This window comes from Felis catus, chromosome B2 (genome assembly GCF_018350175.1).
Source record: "Felis catus isolate Fca126 chromosome B2, F.catus_Fca126_mat1.0, whole genome shotgun sequence".
Lineage (NCBI taxonomy): Eukaryota > Metazoa > Chordata > Mammalia > Carnivora > Felidae > Felis > Felis catus.
The window spans coordinates 32,647,114-32,666,726 of record NC_058372.1 but is presented as its reverse complement, the minus strand read 5'-3'; the positions used below and the strand labels follow the sequence as shown (position 1 = coordinate 32,666,726).

The window sequence follows — 19,613 nt, the reverse complement described above, 5'->3', positions numbered from 1 at the left end:
TTTTACTATGAATTAATGTTGAAGTTTGTCAAATTTTTTTTTCTGTTTCAATTAATATGATCATGTGATTTTTCTTCTTTAATCTGTTTATATGGTGGATTATACTGATCGATTTTCAAATGCCGAACCAATCTTGCATTCCTAGGATAAACCTCACTTAGTCATGGTATGTTATTTACCTTATTTATTGTTAATTCTATCTGCAAGTCTTTTGTTGAGGATTTTTAAAATATGTGTTCATGAGGGATATTGGTCTGTAGTTTTCTTTTCTTGCACTATCTGTATCTGGTCTTGCTTTCAAGGTAATGCTGGCCTTGAAATAGGTTGGGAAGTGTTTCCTTTATATTCTGGAAGAGATTGGTGTTATTTCTTCTTTAAATGCTTGGTTACATTTGCTAGTGAAGCTATCTGGGCTGGGAGATTTCTTTTTTGGAAAATTTTAAATTATAAATTCAATTTTTATCAATAGATACAGGGGTGCCTGGATGGCTCAGTCGGTTAAGCGTCTGACTTTTGATCTCAGCTCAGGTCTTGATCTCAAGGTCTAAGTTCAAGCCCTGTGTTGGGCTCAGCTACTTAAAAAAATAAATAAATAAAATAAATAAATAAAATAGATACAGAACGTTTTGGGTAATCTGTTTCTCCTCCTCCTCCTCCTTTTTTTTTTTTTTTAATGTTTTTATTTATTTTTGAGACAGAGAGAGACAGAGCATGAGCAGGGGAGGGGCAGAGAGAGAGGGAGGCACGGAATCTGAAACAGGCTCCAGGTCTCAGCCATCAGCACAGAGCCCGATGTGGGGCTCGAGCTCACAGAATGTGAGATCATGACGTGAGGTCAGATGCTCAACCGACTGAGCCGCTCAGGCACCCCTCTTCTTCCTCCTTCTTATAATCTGTTTCTTCTTGAGTGAGTTTTGGTAGTTGTGTCTTTTGAGGAACCATTTTATCTACCTTGTTGAATTTAATGTGTGTAGAATTGGTAACATTGTCATTATCCTTCTAACGTGAGAATCTGTAGTGACATACCTCTTTCATTACTAATGTTGATAATTTGTGTCCTTTCCTTTTTTCATTGTCAATTTAGTTAGTGGTTTATCAATTCTATTGATCTTTTCAAATAATCAACTTTTTTTTGTTTTATTGAGTTTTTTCTATTGCTTTTTCTGTTTTCAATTTCATTGCTTTCTACCATTTTCTTAATTCCTTCCTTCTGCTTGCTTTGAGTTTATTTTGCCCTCTCCCACTCCCCCAAGTCTTTTAGTTTCTCAAGATGGGACTTGAATTGATGTTTTGAGACCCTTCTTTTCTTCTGATGTAAACATTTTAAAGTTATAGGGGCGCCTGGGTGGCGCAGTCGGTTAAGCGTCCGACTTCAGCTAGGTCACGATCTCGTGGTCCATGGGTTCGAGCCCCCTGTCGGGCTCTGGGCTGATGGCTCGGAGCCTGGAGCCTGTTTCTGATTCTGTGTCTCCCTGTCTCTCTGCCCCTCCCCCATTCATGCTCTGTCTCTCTCTGTCCCAAAAATAAATAAACGTTGAAAAAAAAAATTTAGAAGTTATAAACTTCCCTCTAAGCCCTGCTTTAGCTACAATTCACAAATTTTGACTTGTAATTTTATTTTTGTTCAGTTCAAATGTTCTTGAGACTTTTTTTTCTTTGACTCATAGATTATTTATAAGTGTGTTGTTTTATTTCCAGTGTTTGGAGATTTACCAGTTACCTTTTTGTTATTGACTTTAATTTAATTTCATTATGGTCAGAGAACATATTTTGTATGGCTTCAGCTTTTTTTAAAAAATTTTTTAAATCCTTATTTCTGAGACAGAGAGAGACAGAGCATGAGAGGGAGAGAGGCAGAGAGAGAGGGAGACACAGAATCCGAAGCGGGCTCCAGGGATGCGGGGCTCGAACTCGCAAACCGTGAGATCAAGACCTGAGCTGAAGTTGGATGCTCAACCGCCTGAGCCACCAGGTGCCCCTGGCCTCAGCTTTTTCAAAAAATTATTTTATTTTACTTTTAGAGAGAGAGAGAGAGAGTGTGTGTGCAAGTGGGGGAGAGGGGCAGAGGGAGAGAGAGAGAGTCTTAAGCAGGCTCCACACTCAGTGTGGAGCCCAATGTGGGGCTCAGTCCCACGACCCTAGGATCATGACCTGAGCCAAAATCAAGAGTCAGATGCTCAACCAACTGAGGCGCCCAGGCTCCCCGTATGACTTCAACTTTTTAAATTTGTTAACATTTGTTTTATGACCCAGGGTATAGTCTATATTGGTGAATGTTCTATGTGCACTTGAAAAGAATGTGTATTTGGCTGTCCATAGGTGGGTTCTATAAATGTTAAGTATATCTAGTTTGTTAGTGATGTTGTTCAATTCTATATCTTTATTGAACTGTATACTTTTCTTCTATCAACTGCTGAATGGAGTTTTGAAATCTCCACCTGTAATTGTCTATTTCTTTATTCAGTTCTATCAGTTTTTGCTTCATGTATTTTAAAGCTTTGCTGTTAGTTGCATACACATTTAGGAGTGTTATGTCTTCATGGTGAATTGACCATTTTATCAGTATAAAATGTCCTTTTATATCCATGGTAATTTTCCTTACTCTGAAATCCATCTTGCCTGTTATTAAAATAGCCCTGTAGCTTTCTTTTGATTACTGTTTGCAAAGTACATCTTTTTCCATCCTTTTATTATTAACTATCTCTTACAAAGTGGGTTTTTTTATAGACAACATATTGTTGAGTCTTATTAGATTTTTTATTCATTCTTATACTCTCTGATTTTTAATGGATATGTTTAGATCATTTGCATTTAATGTAATTATTGATATGCTTGGATTAGAACTTCCATTTTATAATTTGATTTCCATTAGTTCCCTATGTTATTAGTTCCTCTTTCCCTCTTTCTACTCTCCTTTAGATTATCTGACTATTTTTCTGTATTCTATTTAATTTATTCATTGAAAGTGTTTTGTTTGTTTTTTTACTTTATCTCCTTGTATGTTTTTTTTTTTTTTTTCTTTTACCTTAGGAAGGCTGGGTAGATTCTAAACTACTTTCCCAGGTTTTCACAAAGCTCCTTGAGATAATGCAAACTAATTCCAACAAAGAATCTATCAAGATTCTCGTGTTTTAGACTTCTAAGAGACGCGGAAGCTACCACTTGAAAACACATTGTATTATTTTGCTATCAGCATGCCTTTGAGGAACTGGGTCCACCTGGATTTCCCTGAACTGGGAGGAAGGTGCCCCGCCTAAACGCTCTGGGAACTGTCTTCAGACTTCAGCATCCCATTTCATAGATGTTGGCCTCAGTAGATGCTGAAGATTTTCTTTACAGACTCCTGCTCTTGGAGTTAAGGGATCTCATGTCTGCTCTATCCTTGGATTTCTGGAGACCCTACACAAATCTCTTAATCCATTTTCCACTCTCCCAGAATCATAATAAATTGACTACATTTTCTCTGGTCCAGTGATGATAAATCTTTTCGCCTCAAAGATACGAAGTTATGAAGATTTTCATTTTTACAGGAGTATAGTAAAAACGAGTATACTCAGCATTTTCTCAGACGAAACACCATTAGGTAGCCCTTCTCCAGTCTATCACGCTATAAGGTGATTGAATCAAGCCAGAAGAGCTTTTAGAGATCATTTAGTGTGGTCCCCCACTTTATAGATGGGGAAGCTGCGGCAGACAGAAGTAAAATGATTTGCCCAAATCCAACAACGTGGTATGAATGAGACCAGGCCCAGACCCCTGTGTCCCTGGCACTCAGTCCCGTGTGCTTTCTGGGTCCTAGGTTAAGGTCGATATCCTCCTTAGGTATTTTATGGTGGTGACTCTGAAGCATCACATGGTCTCAAAGTGCTGAATTCAGTCTTAGTGTTGCTTATATTGTTATATTATAATCTTGCAAATACTGATGCCAAGTGTGATATATATTATAGATGAAAACTTGACTGATCAGAGTATTTGGTTAAATGGAACATTTCGTTTCCAGGCATTTTCTGGCACACAGTGGGCATTCAATATGATATGAACTAATTTAAATTGTTGCCATTAATAGAATTTTCTGTACTTAACACTTTTTTTTCTGAAAAAGAAAAATTTTATTTTAAATGATATTAAACACTTTTTCAATGTTTATTTATTTTTGAGAGAGCTATAAACAGAGCACAAGTGGAGGAGGGGCAGAGACAGAGGGAGACACAGAATCCAAAGCAGGCTCCAGGCTCTGAGCTGTCAGCACAGAGCCCGACGTGGGGCTCGAACCCACGAACTGTGACATCATGACCTGAGCTGAAAGTGGATGTTTAACCAACTGATTCTCCCAGGCACCCCTAAATGTTATTTTTAAAAATTGAAACATAATTGATATGGAACATTAGTTTCAGGTGTACATCGTGTTGATTCAATATTTGTATATATTGGGAAGTAATCACCACAATAAATCTAGTGAACATCCATCACCATATATAGTTACACACTTTGTTTCTTGTGATGAGAATTTTCTAAACGTACTCCCCTGGTAACCTTCAAATATACAATACAGTGTTATTGACTATAGTCACCTTGTTGTACATTACATATACTTTTTTTAAAAAGTGGTAGATCTAGTGATTACAATACATATGCTTAACTTTTCTGACTATGCAGCAAATTTTGTTTGAACAAGATCATCTGGCCACAGTGTGGGGTTGCATGGAGATCGTAAGGGTAAGGCTTACCAGATTTGGCAGATAAACATACAAGATGATCCTTGAAATACTTTGTGAATTTCATAGAATTTTAACTAGACAGGAACATTAAAAAATACACTTGAATTTCAAGGAAGCAATGAAAAATTGTGCAGCGTAAGGATGTCCCACGCAATATTTGGGATATACTTATACTTTAAGAATCATTGTTTCTCTGAAACTCAAAGTTAATTGGGCATCTTGCATTTTATCTGGTAACCCTAGTTTGGATGTTACTTTGAGTGAAGGTGCCCGGAACGAGGGAGGAGTGGTGACGAGATAGGTACAAATAGGCTGATCCATAAAGATTTAGGAGGTAAAATCTAGAGGACTTGGTGATGGATGGGACATGGGGGAGAGACAGAGGGAGGGGTCTGAGAGGTGGGGCAAGATGGGTCCTGGAAGCCAGAGGGAATTGGGGTTGAAGGATGTTTAATTTTTCCTTCGGATGGGAGACACTTGAGACTGTTTAAACCTAAACGGTAAGAGAGAGAGAATAAGTGAGCTTGGAGGAGCTACCAGTGGCCGGACTGTGGAGCATTCTCTGGAAAAGGGGAGAAATTATACTGCACAGGCAGGTGGCGGCGAGCATGACCTTGGCCGCGAGGAAGGACCCCTTCTCCATTATGTAACCATGGGCACTGGCTTTCACCTGGGTTCCCTGAAAGCAGAGCCTGAGACTAGACTTGGTACAAGTTAAACTCCAAGTTTAATGTGGAGACGGGTCTAACTGTGAGGCAACCCCAAGAAATGCGAGGGAAGGAGTGGAAGGAGTGAGAGAAAGAAAGAGGAAAAGCTAAGGGGAGGGGGCAGGATTATTGAGCTGGTCACCACGATGGGCAGTGGGAGGTCAGTCCCTCTGGGACCTCTGAAGACCCTGCAGAATATGCACCTCAGCACTGTCCCTCGGAACGACGTTTATCTGTCTGCTCCCATCTTCCATGAACGGGGTGCCCCTGGGGTATTGACGCCCCACCCCTTGGGTCCACTGTGTCTGCAGGCTGCGTGGGTCCCGCCCCACCCCAGAGAGGGTGGATGGTCCCCAGGTGGCATGCTTCATTGTGGAGAGCTCTCTATGCTAGAATCCCAGGAGGGCCGATGGGATATGGGGCAGGGCGCTCAAATCATCATTATAGGAATACGGTGGGCACTCAACAGGCAGGGAGGTGGCGGGGGGTGGGTCACAGGGGGTTCTGTGTTAAGGCGGGGAGGAGGTGGTGGATAGGTCAAGGGGCAGGGGACAGAAGGGACCTTGGAGGGATGGACCTGCTCATGGAAAGAGTAGGTGAGGCCAGAGCAGCTGGACCCGGGTAGGTGGATTTGAGGGCAGAGTGGGGCTGGGCGGGGCTTCCAGTGCAGCCTCTACGGGGCCCCCAAGTTCCTCCTCGACCTCATCCATGTTCCATTCTGCTCAGGCCACACTGGTGCCCTAAACCGTCCCTGGGACTCACCAACATTCCTGCCTTTGCCCTCACTGTCCCTTCTTTTTGGAACTTTCCCCCACCCCCTACACCAGCAGGGCTCCCTCCTCACTCGGGGAGCATCCCCTTGCCAGAGAGGCCCTCCTGATGACCCGACAGAAGACAGCACCGTCATCCCTCTCTGACCTGCTGTGGTCTGTCTTCTCAGCACGCATCACCAGTGGCCGTTATCATAGGTGTCTATTCACCTACGCATTGTTTATGCCTGTGACCCCTTCTTCTGCCCCTCTCGCTCCCAAAGGCTGGGGTTTGGGTCTAATTGGATCCCAGTTGCATGGCGGGTGCCTGCTCAGAGCCTGGGACGGCACCTGGCATAGAGTAAGTGCCCAGCACATGTTGTTGAACGAATGGACCAGAAGACTGAGGCCCAGGGAGGGGAAGTGGCTTTGGCACCCCAGGGGCCAGGGAGGCTTTGTGCTGGATGCTGAGGACACGGCGACACAGACAGGTGCACAATCAGGTCCACCACTCAGAGAGACCCTCGGGGCTGTGGGTGCAGGGGGAGGAGGAGGGAAGGGGGTGCTCGAGTTCTCAAGGTGACAGGGCTTAGCCGGATGGAGAACAGGCAGCAAAAACGGTGTGCGCAGAGACACAGAGCGTGAAACAGGCTTTTTCTGGGAATTGAGGGAAACGTTGTGGGTGTGGGCAGAGGGGGGGCTGGAGGGAGCAGGGAGGGCATGGCTTAGGATGATCTCTACATACACAGGCAGGGATGGGATCGGCAAGTGCTTTGTGCCCTGGGCCACAGGGGCTTGGAATTGATAGCTTAGGCTGCTGGGAGCCCCTGAGATGCTATAAGCAGGCAAGGAGCATGATCAGATTTGTAATTTAGAAACATCTCGGTGGTGGCTGCCCAGAGGAGGGAAAGGCCTGGAAGCCAGGAAACCAGTTAGGAACTATCACAGTCAGTCATCTGGGCCACGACAGGAATCCGAATCCAGGAGGATTCGGCAGTGGGGAGAGGTGCTTCGGAGACTCTGGCGGGGCAGAGGAGGGGAGGTGTTCGGTGTTCATGTCTGAGGGCCGCACCTACTAGAACCAGGAGATGGATGGACGTGCGCTCGAGTCTGTGGTGGCGAGGACAGAAACCCCAGTCCAGGCAGCCTGGATGAAGAGTGGGGCTGGCTACATAATTTGTAGGGCCTGCTGGGGTCCCTTGTTGGAAAAATCATTAATAATTTCAAGGCAGAGGGGCTCCTGGGTGGCTCAGTCGGTTGGGCATCCGACCTGGGCTCAGGTCATGATCTCGCGGTCCGTGAGTTCGAGCCCCGCGTCGGGCTCTGTGCTGACAGCTCGGAGCCTGGAGCCTGCTTCGGATTCTGTGTCTCTCTCTCTTTCTCTGTCCCTCTCCCACCCACACTCCGTTTCTCTCTCTCTCAAAAATAAACAGTAAAATAATAATAATGATAATTTCAAGGCAGCAACAGCAGGACATTAGGCCGGGTGTGGGGCCCGTGTGGCTGCCCAGGTCTCACACCCGTGGAGCCAGCCCGAGAAGGGGAGAGCTTTGGCTCACAGAATCTGGCAGAAGGCGCAAAGCCTAGGAGGGTCAGGGATGCTCCCTGGCCTTCAGACAGCTGGCAAGAGCTGAAATGCTCCCGGGACCCTCAGCCACTACCGACACTGCACCTGTCGCCAAGGAGAAGGGTACGGACCTGCACAGCAGAAGTAGGGGACGGCGTGACTAGTTAGGGAAATGGCTCTTCGACGGTTTGGAGGCAAGGTTGAGGTGCACAGAGCCTCGCCTCCTGCCACCCCTCACTGAAAGGACGTCCTGCTCCACTCTCTGTTTACGCCTGGACCCCTCTGTAGCAGGCACGGGCTTGGTCCTTGGAGCCAAGCCTGGGGTCGCGGCAGGGGGCTGCTGCTGGAGATGAGGGCTGGGTCACATCTATGTGGGTCCAGGCCACAGAGATGCCAGCCCTCCCCCCACATATGCCAGAAAGCAGCATGGCACAGCATCCTCCCAGAGGCTCCTCGCAAGTCTGCACATTCACTCCAGCCCCGAGACAGGCTCCTTCGTGTCAGATTTTCAGCCCCTACCTTCTGCTGAAGGGGCTCACTCTTCACCATCCAAGCGTCAGAAAAGCCAGCTGAAAGAGGCTTAGCCAATGGGAGTTTTCATTATTTCTATTTATTTAACACCAATATTTCCAGGCATAGGTGCAGCCATATAACTAAGGGGTTCACCAATAGTTCACTTTTATCCTCATAACAGCCCTGTGAGATCGTCTCTCCTCCCCTTGTCCTCCTTCTTCCTAATTTTACAAATGGGGATGCCGAGCTAGGTTACAGAAGTTCACAAGCTTGCTTAACAAGATGTCAGGAGGTTGAGGACATCCAGGGTAGGTACCGTGGCTCAGTACATTATCCTGGGCCTCATTTCTGCTCATTATTCCCGTCAGCTATTCTCAGCGTATCAGCCATGTTTCCCCTCATAGTCACAAGGTGGCTGCCACATCACATGCTCACACCTCGGTATCCAAAAGCAGGAAAGAGCTGCTAGCACACGGCTTCCTTTTTAACAGGGAGTAAAATCTCTCCCAGAACCCTTCCTCAGACTTCTCTGTTGGCCCAAACTGGGTCACATGCCCACCTTTGAACCAATCACTGGCAAAAGGGAGCACCGGGCTTGCTGTGATCGGCTTTGGCCTTGGGGGAGGAGCGTTCCTTCCCTCGGTGCCCACACCAGAAGAGGGAGGCATATCTGTGGGCCCACCGCTGGGCTTCTCAAAGGGTCAAACCCTCTTGCTGCCCCACGTTTCTGAAACCATCAGGGCAGCTCAAACAAGAGTTTAAGGGTCCAAAACGGCTTCTTCACGGGCAGGAACAACTGTGGCGTACCCGGAGAAAATGAAGCCGGAGTGGTTTGGCCGCCGCGGCAGGTTTTTCCCTTAGGAAAGAGCAGGGCAAGTGGTTGGGGAGGCAGGCGGTGGGGAGATCGCCGAGGGCTCCTCCTGAGAGCACAAGGACACTGAGACTCTGGGGCAACAGGGAGCCAGCGAGTGACTCGGAGTAAGGGAGGGTGAGGTGTGGTGGGCTGGAGCTCACTCCGGTTGGCCTGGAGGGTGCATTGGAGAGGGACACTGGCCAGCGTGGTGGCCCCGTCCGGGTGAGGGTGGTGGCGGGTTCTCAGTCTCCCTCTCCCGCTGCTCTTCAGTGTTACTCTCACCCCTCCCCACCCAGAGAAAGTGGTGCCTCCCCTATTGTCGCTGCCTCCTCTTCCCACTCTCTCCCCTTCCCAGGCCCCTGCGGACATCTGGCAACAGCAGCTTCCTCTCCCCGTCTGTAGGACTCCCGCCCGCTCCCCCTTCCCTCCCCGTGTGGCTTCTGACCCCACCTTGTCCCCACAGTTTTGTCAGGAGGCCCGCCAACGAGCCACGTCTATGAGTAAAGCCTTGAGGAGACTGAGATAATGATAAGATTCCATGTCTTGCAGGCAAGAGAGACGCTGCTGGCGGCAGGTGGCCTCCTAGCAGGATGGGAAGGTTTGCCCCCGTGCATGTGACTTCCTAGAGACATCGAACAGCATCTGACCCAGTCTGAGCTGCTGGTGGCTTTCCGCGACACTGCTGCCATCACGATGAGGTGACACCTTTGCCCCGTTCCTCTCCCCTCTTCTCACCTCTGGGCCAGCGTCTCCCCGTCGTCCTCTGCCCTCCAGACTCCAGTCTGCATCTGCTATCTGCATGGGTCCTTAAACCCATGGGCCAGCTCAGAAACATCACCTTCCTCCTCGTTCCTGCTCTTCCCTGTCTTGACCGGTGGCTTGCTTCGTCTTCCACCAGCCGTGCAAACCAGGAGACAAACTAGGGTTATTTTTAATTCCTCGCCTCCCTCCCCCCACCATCTACCTCCAGTAGATCAGCGAACCAAGAGGACTCTTCAGAATTGTCTTCCAAATCTCTTCTCAAATCCGCAGCCTGCAGCCACGGCCCTGGTTCAACCTTTTCGCCTTCTCTCGCCTAGACGACTCCTAAAGGCTCCACGCCGGCCTATCTCAGGCCATCAGGTGCGGATCCAGTGCTTGGAGGAGCCTGCCGGAATGATGCCCAAGAACTGGCCCGCCAGGGGAGTGGTGCCTCTGTCTGACAATCCCAAGGCCAACGTTAGTGCTGTTAGTTTAAGAGCACATCCTGGGGCGCCCGGGTGGCCCGGTCGGTCGGGCGTCCGGCTTCGGCTCAGGTCACGATCTCGCAGCTCATGAGTTTGAGCCCCGCGTGGGGGTCTGCGCAGACAGCACGGAGTCTGCTTGGGATTTTCTCTCTCCACCGCTGCCCCCTCTGAAAATAAAGAAATAAACATTAAAAAAAAAAAAAATGAACGCATCCCACACCCTGGAGCTGAGGGCTAGGGTCGGGAAGCCAGGAGGAGGATGCCACTGTCTCCTGCGGTGGTCCCTGCAGGAGGCTGGAGGCTGGACACTGCAGAGCTACCCCGTGTCTTTGCTCCCTTGCCAGCAGGAAACAGACAACGGGAGCAAGATCGCCCCACCCACTGGGCCTTCCAGATCACAGGCAACTGCTTCCGCCTAGCAGAACCTAACTCGTATTTTAAAACTTAGCTGCAAGGGAGTCTGGAAACGTGGTGTCCAGCTTCCCAGACCCTGCAGGACGGGCAGGCGCCCAGATGGGAGTGGGAAGGGATGCTGAGGGCCAGTCCGCTGCTCTGTTTCAGTCCACCCTCCTTTCCGCCCCTCCGAGGAACATTCTAAAGTGTAGGTCAGATAGTGTTGCTTCAACTGTGCTCCCCCAACCCCCAGGGCTCCTGGGACAAAGTTCGACTCTCCAGCCTCGCTAGGGGTCTGTCCTCAAAATGTGACCTACCTATCAGCTGGCTCCACTCCTTAAGACTCAGCCCCTCCCAGCCCCTCACCTCCACCCATCCTCGTCCTCGGCACCTTGAACGCCCCTCGGGTGTGGCACCTTCTGAATTACAATATGTGGGTCTCCTCTTCGGGTTCCCCTCGGGTCCTCACGCATAGGGAGGGTGCCGTCCGCCCTGCTATCCACAGAACCTAGCGCGGGAACAGAAATCATAGCAGTTGCTCAAAAGATATTTACCACATGCCAGGTGCCAAGGGTTTTATATTTATCAACCCATTTGATCTTCCTAACAGCCTTCTGAGGGCACGCGGCAGAGGCCGCTCCCCATCCATCATTGTCCCCTCTCTCCTCCCTGGGCACACGACTTGACCCATGTCCTGGCCTGCCTTGCCCCCAAGCGCGCCCGTGTCCCACCCTCTGGGTGATGGAAACTGAGTGGAGGTGAGGCGCGCCTCCTCCGGGATGGCCACGGTGCTGCCTCCACGCTCCTTACCCCCCCCCCCCCACCGCAGACACAGAGGAGACCACGAGGACAATGGCAGGGCCTTCAGCCAAGGGAAACAACAGGAGGGGAGGAGCCTGGGCCCTTGGGCTGCCCTTCCCGGCTGAAATGGGAGCGGGAAGCAAGCAGCTGTTGTGTTTGAGCCATTACCTTCTGGGCCGATTCTGGCAGTTTATCCCACTCTGAGCGGAGGCTGTGATTATTCCCACGTGAGGATCTGCATTCTGGAAGTGGGGAAACTGAGGCACGGGGCCTTGGGTGACTTGTCCGGCGTCACACACCTAGTCAGCTGAGTGCTGGGGTGAATCCAGGCAGCCTGGTCTCCGTGCTCTGCCCCCTCAGTAGGTCCTGAGGGAGGTGGGGGCAGAGGGGAGAGTAGGGCCCTGGAGGCTGGTAGCTGGGGAGCTGGGCTGGGAGGCCAGGAGAGGGCAGGAGCAGGAACAGAAACAGAAGGGGGGGACCCAGCTGTAGGGAGCAGGGGAAACAGGTGCAGGGGGTGCGGTCAGCAGCCTCTCCCGAGATCGGACCCAGGAGCCGAGGTGGTGCTTGCGTGTGGAGCCTGGAGGGTTCAGTACAGTTCTGAGTGTCACAGAGGGAACCCCTGTGTTCAGGACACCAGGGAGCCCTGACGGTCATCTGGCCCTCCTGCTGTGGAGGAGGAACCGGGCTGGGCGGTGGAGGGGTTAAGTGTCTTGCTACAAATCCTGGCGTGGCCTTGTTTTTTTTTTTCTTTTAACTCCAGAAGATGACTGGATGGGTGGCAGACGCTCAGCTCCAGACTCACATCTGGAGCCCGGAAAACCCAGGGCGCCCCTGCCAGCCCTGGCTCGTCCTGGCGTCACTGTGCTATTATTTTTAGCCACCGTACTCACAGAGAAATACTGCCAGCATGTGAAAGGCTGCGTTAATTAATTAACCAGGCACTTCATTGAGCGTCAGTGGCGTAATTGTTGTTCGTGGCAGATAAATACTAATTGAATATTAAGCACATATTTGTGCAGAAGGAGTTGCTTCGGGAGCAAGCCGTGCCCTTTGTCAGCCAGATGTTGGGACTCGTTCCGGAGGCTGAGTCATTCGCCCGGAGCGCCCTGGCATTCAGACTGTGCTGTTCTGTGTCAGAGAAGGAAGGCAGGCACTTGGGGGGGATGGGCTGTCAGTAAAGGGTGGGGTTGGGGGTGGGGTCTGCACAGACAGACCTGGGAAATAATAATTGTGTTAAGCAGACGACAAATATGTATTGAGCTTGAACTTGGGCAGTTCTTGGTGTGATTTTAGGCACTGGAAAATACCTCCCTCCCTCTGAAATCCTTCAAACATCTGGTTTATTCCTAGCCAGTGGAACAGACAAGCTGGGGCCCGTAAACTTCCCATTTTACAGGTGGGAAAATGGAGGCTCTGGGAGGCAAGGTGGCTTGCTCAGGACCACAAAGCCGCAGAATTCTGGTCTCCTGGCTTCTAGTTCTGGCCTTTTCCCTCATGGCACGTAGCTCAGGCTTGGCCCCCAGACTCCTGGTCCGCCCAGGGGAGATGACTATCTTCCCTTGGTTCTTTGGACTCCCCACATCTCAGGACCGACTTGGCCCCCAAGAGTCGAAGCCCTCCCCAGCTTTCCAGCCCTCATTACTGGCTCAGCCCTGTCAAGGGTGTATGAAGCAGTGTAGTAAGGAATGCAGGCCCTGAAGCCAGAATTCTTGGAATCAGAGCTTAGTTCAACCTCTTACATGCTGAAAACTCTTGGGCATGGTGAAAGGCTTTCCTCCTCTTTCCCTCACCACCCACAGGGGCACAGATATGTGCCAGGTAGGCTGCTTTGGTAGGAAGAACTTGCACTGCCCTCTTGCAGTGAACAACCTGCCCGACTGTACGTGGCAGTCTGGCTTCCAGGATTGTTATGAGAATAAATAAGATATCACACCTAATGCGTATAAGTGATTATCCTCTAGTTTTCTGACTCCACCACCTCAAGGACGGGGCATGACTTTGCTGCCACCCACATGCTGCCGGCAGCCTCCTTTACAAGGGCTGATAAGAGGATGTTGACACAGAGTAAGGACACGAGAGGAGACAGCTCTTGTCACAGCCCCAAGGGCAGCAGAGGTTTCTGCAGAGCCTGGTAACAGTTCCGCTTCCAAGCCCTGGCCCTGGACCCTCAGAGCCCCTGAAGGAGGAGCCCTCCCTCTATCCAGGCCCAGCCTCTGAGTCACTTGGCCTCGGGGAGAGCTAGCTCACAGCCGTGTGAAAGTCTTAGTGTGGGCTCCCTCGGAGGCAGGCCCTGAGACAAGGGTTCAAATCCAATTACACTCATACTGAATTGGGACAGGATCCCAGGACAGGCCGGGAGGCTGGAAGGCAGTGCCCTGGGCAGCCAGGGCAGAGCCCTCCGGGAGAGGTGCGGGGCATGCCCACAGTCACCCTACCGGGGGCTCCCAATCCCGGCTGTCCCGGCCGTCCCAGGGCTGCCACGCAGGAGGGCTGCGCTGACCTGTCATCGTGCTCAGAGAGATTCCTGGCTTGACTTGAGCCGCGGGCACTGAGTGCCTAAGAGATAATGGCAGCCTCGATGGTCGGCCCCACAGCAGAGCACCTTCTCACTGCTTAGTGTGGGTGCCCTGCAAGGCAGGAGGAGCCGGGAGGGCCTCTAACAGCCGAAGAATTGTAAGAGGAGACCCGGGGGCTTTCAGCCTAAGGACGGTCCTTGCCGTGCGCCACGCACCATTGGATGATGTCAATGCCGCGACGCAGGTCCTGTTGAGTCTTCTCAGAGAAAGTGAGGGCTCAGAGAGGTTGAGCGCCTTTGCTGGCATCACAAAGCTAGTAAGCGCAGAGTCGAGTGGCTCCGGAGCCCCTGCTCACTGTCCCATACGAGCCACGCTGTTCAAAGCCCACCAGGCACAGATGGGTCCCCAGCCTCCGCCTGCTTGTCCCAAGCCTCCCCGTTTCCTCCCTGCCGTGCTGGCCTTCCCTTCCATACCCTCCTCAGCCAGTGGCTGGGAGTGCAGGCGGGGGACGGGCCCTGGCCTTTGCCAGCTGCCCAGTGTCTTTGTCCCCTTGCAGTGCCCTCCTAAGGCCATTCTTGTTGGTCAGGATGCCCCCCCCCCCCGGGACTTTCAAGGACAGATCGGGCTCTGGAGACAGACTCCCACGGGGCTCCATCAGCAGGACCACCTCCATATGAGGGAAACCCCAGCCTGAGGACAGAGGCAGGGCCTCCGGCTCTTAAAGAACCAACACCCGCCCCCCACACGTCTGATGGGCGGAGCAGCCCCTGTCCTCTGGGAGCTCCCAGCCTGATGGTGACAGCCCTGGCTGGAGCTTTGTCTCCTCTACCTTCTCGACAGGGTAACAGGGTCTGAAGAAGCCCACGTTGATACCGAAATACGGGACCAAAGCTTGGCATTTAGGGTGGGCGGTGCTGTGCCGGGTTGAGGGTGAGCCTTCTCCTCCCGGAGTGGACGGAGCCGGGGGCCCTGCCGGGGAAGTTGAGGCCAGTATGGCGACAGCCAGGAGCCACCTGTATCTCTCACCAAAATCTTTGTCATCTCTTGTGCTTGGACCCATCGCACGGAGAGATGGGGGTCTACATGGGGTTGCCGTGTTCTCAGCGTCCCCCAGGGCAGCCTCCCAGAGTCCCTGGGCCTGGTGGGACCAGCGGAGCGATTTGGGCGTGAGGTCAAGGAAGAGACCTCAGAGGGGCCCACTCCATGACCCGCACAGCCTGGGGTGTGGGTCTTCGGTGACCAAGAAGATGCTTGAGAGAGGCCGGGACTGCCCGATGCACTGGCCCCGAGGCACGCTGGGGGCCCCAGCGCTGCAGCCTCCTGTGACAGCTATCCCCGCCATAACAGCAGAGCTCTCCGGGGACGCTGATGACATCAGAAGTGCCCCAGGAAGCCACCCGCCCCCCAGGGAGACAGACAGGACTATTTATACGGAGGAAATGCAGCCCTGTCACCCTCCAGCTCCAAGTTGCCTTCTGCTTCCCCTGCTTCCCCCGCTCGGCGCCCCGGCTGCTGCTGCCTATATTAGGAGCTTGGCAGATGGAAGGAGCCGGGACCCTCCCCCACGCCCCGGGCTCCCTGCACGTGCCGGGATGGCCCTGAGCCAGCAAGGGTCTGGCCCACCCTTCCTGGGCTGCCTGCACCTGTCTCAGACCCTGGTGGATGAGGACCCCATGTCAGGCTGATTCTGGGAGGGGGACAAACCAGAGGGAGGGTGCAGAGAGGTGGAGAAGGGCTAGAAGATGAGGAGCAAAGAGGGGGTGCAGGGAACAAAGTGTAGAGACGTGGGGGTGGGGGAAGCAAGGAGCAGGGAGCAGAAGTAAGATCTGAGAGGGAGGTGTAGAGCAGAAGAGAAGTCCGAGGTCTCAGGAGCCCCCAAGCTGTGCGGCGACTACGTGCAAATCAGGAAGAGGCACCTTCTGTGGGAGGACTGACTTAGGAAAAGGTGTAAGTCAAGTGTGTCTGTGTGCGAAGAGAAAGATACCCTTCTTGCCAGAGGATCTGACCCCGAGTCAGGTCGCCTACTGCAGTCCCCCCTCACGACCTGGCAGCCTGCTCCAGGGCCCCTGGCAAGAGGAGGGGATGAGGGAGTCAAGGCTGCCTTGGGGCCTGAGCTCAGAGCTGGGGCTGCTCGAGGTGGACTCCAATACTCTCCCTGGCAGCCAGGTTCTGACCGTCCAAGAGGCGGTCCGGTTAACCGCGTTGGCAAGTAGCCAAACAATTCTTGTTTGCAAGTAGCCAAACAAGTCTCCCAACTGAGGGCTCCAGGCTCACCAGGGAGCCCGGGGCTCATTGGGGACCACGCAGCGCGTTGCCCCAGCCAGGCAGAGAGCCAGCAGGTGGCCCAGGGCAAGCTCCGGCCTGGTCTGCTCTGGGGGCAACCTCCGGCCCCCACTTCTGGCATCAGTAGCTGTTTCCCTCTCCCGGAAGCCCTAGAGGGGGGGATGGCAAGCATCTGGCTCAACATCCCAGGCCCACCTGGGGCCCATCCTCTGTCCGCCTTGGCTTCCTGTGCCCAGCAAGTGGGGCCTCTCACCACCCCGGGTGACTGAGGGTCCTTGCGGCTTTGATTCCTGATTGGGTTCTGTGGCTTTGGCACCGGGAGGTGTGAGACTGAAGTGTAATTTGCATTTTAATAAAGAAAGTTGTATTTCAGTCATTTGCATTTAAATAAGGTGCTGTTTCCTCCCTCCCTCCCCTGCTGCTGGCAGCACCTTTGGGAGAAGGCTTCCCAGGCCTCCCTTCCCTGCAACAGCGTCCTCGGCCAGCTTCAGTGGGGGATCATGGGAAAGCAGGGATCCTCCCCAGCATCACTGGAGTGTCCTCTCTGCCCAGCTCTCCTGCACAGGCACACACGCATGCATACACGCGTGTGCGCACAGCACAGGCCCCCTCGACCCACGCCACCACGCGGGCATGCACACACGCACGATCGTTCGCAGTCAGTACGTGCTCGTGCACACACCACGTGTACAGGCAAACACGCCAAGGGGCCCCTGCGTGACACCGCAAACCTGGCACACACAGGCACTCACATGCAGGAGCATGCACACCCGCACCAAGCCACCAAGAGTGACAAGATGCCCTCGGGCCTCGTGCCCGCCCGGCTACGCAACCCCGGGGGAAAACCCGCCCTCGGAAGCTGACACCCACCCGTCCACCAACACCTTCTGATTATCCGCGTGTGGACTCAGGGGGGGACGGTGTGAGTCAGGAGGGGCTGAGATGCCTGAAGAGCAGGCCTGGCGAGGGGCGGGGCTCACGGCCTAGCATCTCCCCCGTGTCCCTAGACCAACCGCCCTCCTCACCCCAGCTTCGCGGAGAGCAGCTTGGGCTCCTGGGGTGCAGATGTGCGCGTGCTGGCAGTTTCCTTCCTCCTTGGCCAAGCCCTTTGGCTTACGGGCTCGGTCCCAGCGGCTGCCAGCTTGTTCTTCCTGGCTAGAGCCGTCTGTCTCCTGAATCGGCTCCCCGGAGTCCACCTCCCCTCCAGCGTCCCAGACTCTCCAAACTCCGAGTTTCTCTTCCCTCTTCACGCCCTCCTCTTTGTCCCCGCCTCCCCTTCTCTCCCAGCAGTGCCGCCTGCGGGAGGGAGCACAGACTTTCACATCACGAAGACCAGGCTTCACTCCTGGCGCTGGCTCACTTCCGCATCTCTGCACGGGACAGCCGCGCCTGTTCCTAGATGTGTGAGGCTTGACAAGTCCCAGAGTCAAACGCTTGGCTGGCTCCGTGGTCGGGGCTCAATAAATGCAGATTATCTGGCATCACGGCAGAGCCCTGAATGCACACAGCCCTCCTCTGTGGGCCTAGAGATTGGGTCCCAGTATAACCTCGGAACCAACGCCCATCAGGGTCCAGCACAAAGGACCGTAGCGGGAAGCGTAGAGCCCGGCGCATGTGTGGGAGACCCCCTGGATGTTATCTCACCTCACCTCTCGGAACCTCTAATCCCCCATCTGTAAAATGGGCGCTCCAGTGCCCACCTCACCTCCCTCGAAGGATAGTGGAAGCAGCGGATAAGCAACAGTGTGCTCTCGTGCTGGGGAAGCTCTAAGGCAGAACGGGAAGGTGTGCGGGGGCCACTTGGGGCCCTGGAGGGACAGGCGCTCACTGGAGATCCCAGCCCAGAACAATGGATGTTTCTCTCCCCAGCAGCCAGGACACCCAGGCAGAGCCTGGGCAGGCCATGGGTCCTCCCGGGGCCCCATCCCCGTCGCTGTGTACCTGCTCCACTCAGGAGTGCCCCGACACCATCTCTGTCCTCACGGCCACCCCCAGGAAGCTGGTGATACTGTCCTAATTACAGACGAAAACAGACTGCAAGGCCAGGGTTTTCCCACCACCCCAGACTCCTGGCAGGGCCGCGGGGAAGGTTGGCACCTGGGCCCGGTTGAGAGGAAATGGTGGTGACAAATCATGCGGATACGTGGATTTGAGCAGGGGGCTTGGCACAGGCAAGGGCCCTGAGGCAGGAGGGCGCCAGCCTGTTCAGGGACAGGGAGGCTGGTTGCCTCTGGCTTCCCTGACTTCCGTTCGCCAGTGTGCCCTGCAATGGTTGTCATTTTCTGTGTGTGTTGTAACAGCCGGGAGGTTGGGAAAGAGGTGCCCAGGGAGCTGAGAGAGGCCAACCCAGGCCTCCCTGAGCAGGAAGGGCAAGGGGGCTGGCCCCCGGGATGTGTTGTGGCAGTAAACAGGGAAACTCAGGGGAGTGGCAGGGCAGCAGGGATGGGGCTTGGCCAGGGGGGCGGAGTTTGCCGCCGCCCCCCCCCCCCATCCTCAGGACCTCCTTTCCTGACAGTTTGTCCCAGATGCCTTCCTGGCCTGGCCATCCCCATAAATGTCTCCAGACTCACAAGTTAGGGTCTTGGAGGCTTTTCCCTTCTAGGGGTACGATTAGAATGCCACACCACCCCTCCATACAAGAATGCCCGTGCAGGCACAACCCCCAGCTCAGCCTCCCTGGACAGTTCTCCCTGTTTCCAGACACTGCCTGTGGCCCAGCCCTGGCCAGTCTCCATAGAACGCCCCAGACACCTGCAGGGGGAGAACTCTGTGGAATGCCTTCACCTTCCCGGCTGAGGAGCCCAATCGTTGAGCCAAGCCTAGACCTAGGGAAGTCACAGCATTGACTAAAATATGTTATAAATTAAAAAAAAAAATGTTTTTTAACCTTTATTCACTTTTGAGAGACAAGAGAGAGACAGAGCATGAGTGAGGGAGGGGCGGGGGGGGTGGGGGGGAACACAGGATCCGAAGCAGGCTCCAGGCCCTGAGCTGTCAACACAGAGCCCCATGCAGGGCTCAAACCCACGAACCACGAGATCAGGACCTGAGCCAAAGTCAGACACTTAACCGACAGAGCCACCCAGGAGCCTTCCGATTTCTTTTTTTTTTTTTTTTTAATGTTTATTTATTTTGGAGAAAGAGAGACAAGACAGAGTATGAGCAGGGAAGGGGCAGAGAGAGAGGGAGACACAGAATCCGAAGCAGGCTCCAGACTGAGTTGTCAGCACAGAGCCCGACGCGGGGCTTGAACCCACGAACCATGAGATCATGACCTGAGCCGAAGT

The 19,613-nt window shown here is 53.1% G+C and overlaps 1 long non-coding RNA gene across 1 annotated transcript; it reads right to left on the bottom strand.

Moving 5' to 3' along the window:
• Positions 1 to 8,331: 8,331 nt before the first annotated feature.
• Positions 8,332 to 19,220, bottom strand: LOC123385345. Its single transcript, XR_006597691.1, has 3 exons — positions 11,696 to 19,220; positions 11,093 to 11,234; positions 8,332 to 10,500 (listed from the first exon to the last, which is right to left on the bottom strand). It is a non-coding gene; the product is annotated as an uncharacterized LOC123385345 (long non-coding RNA).
• Positions 19,221 to 19,613: the final 393 nt, after the last annotated feature.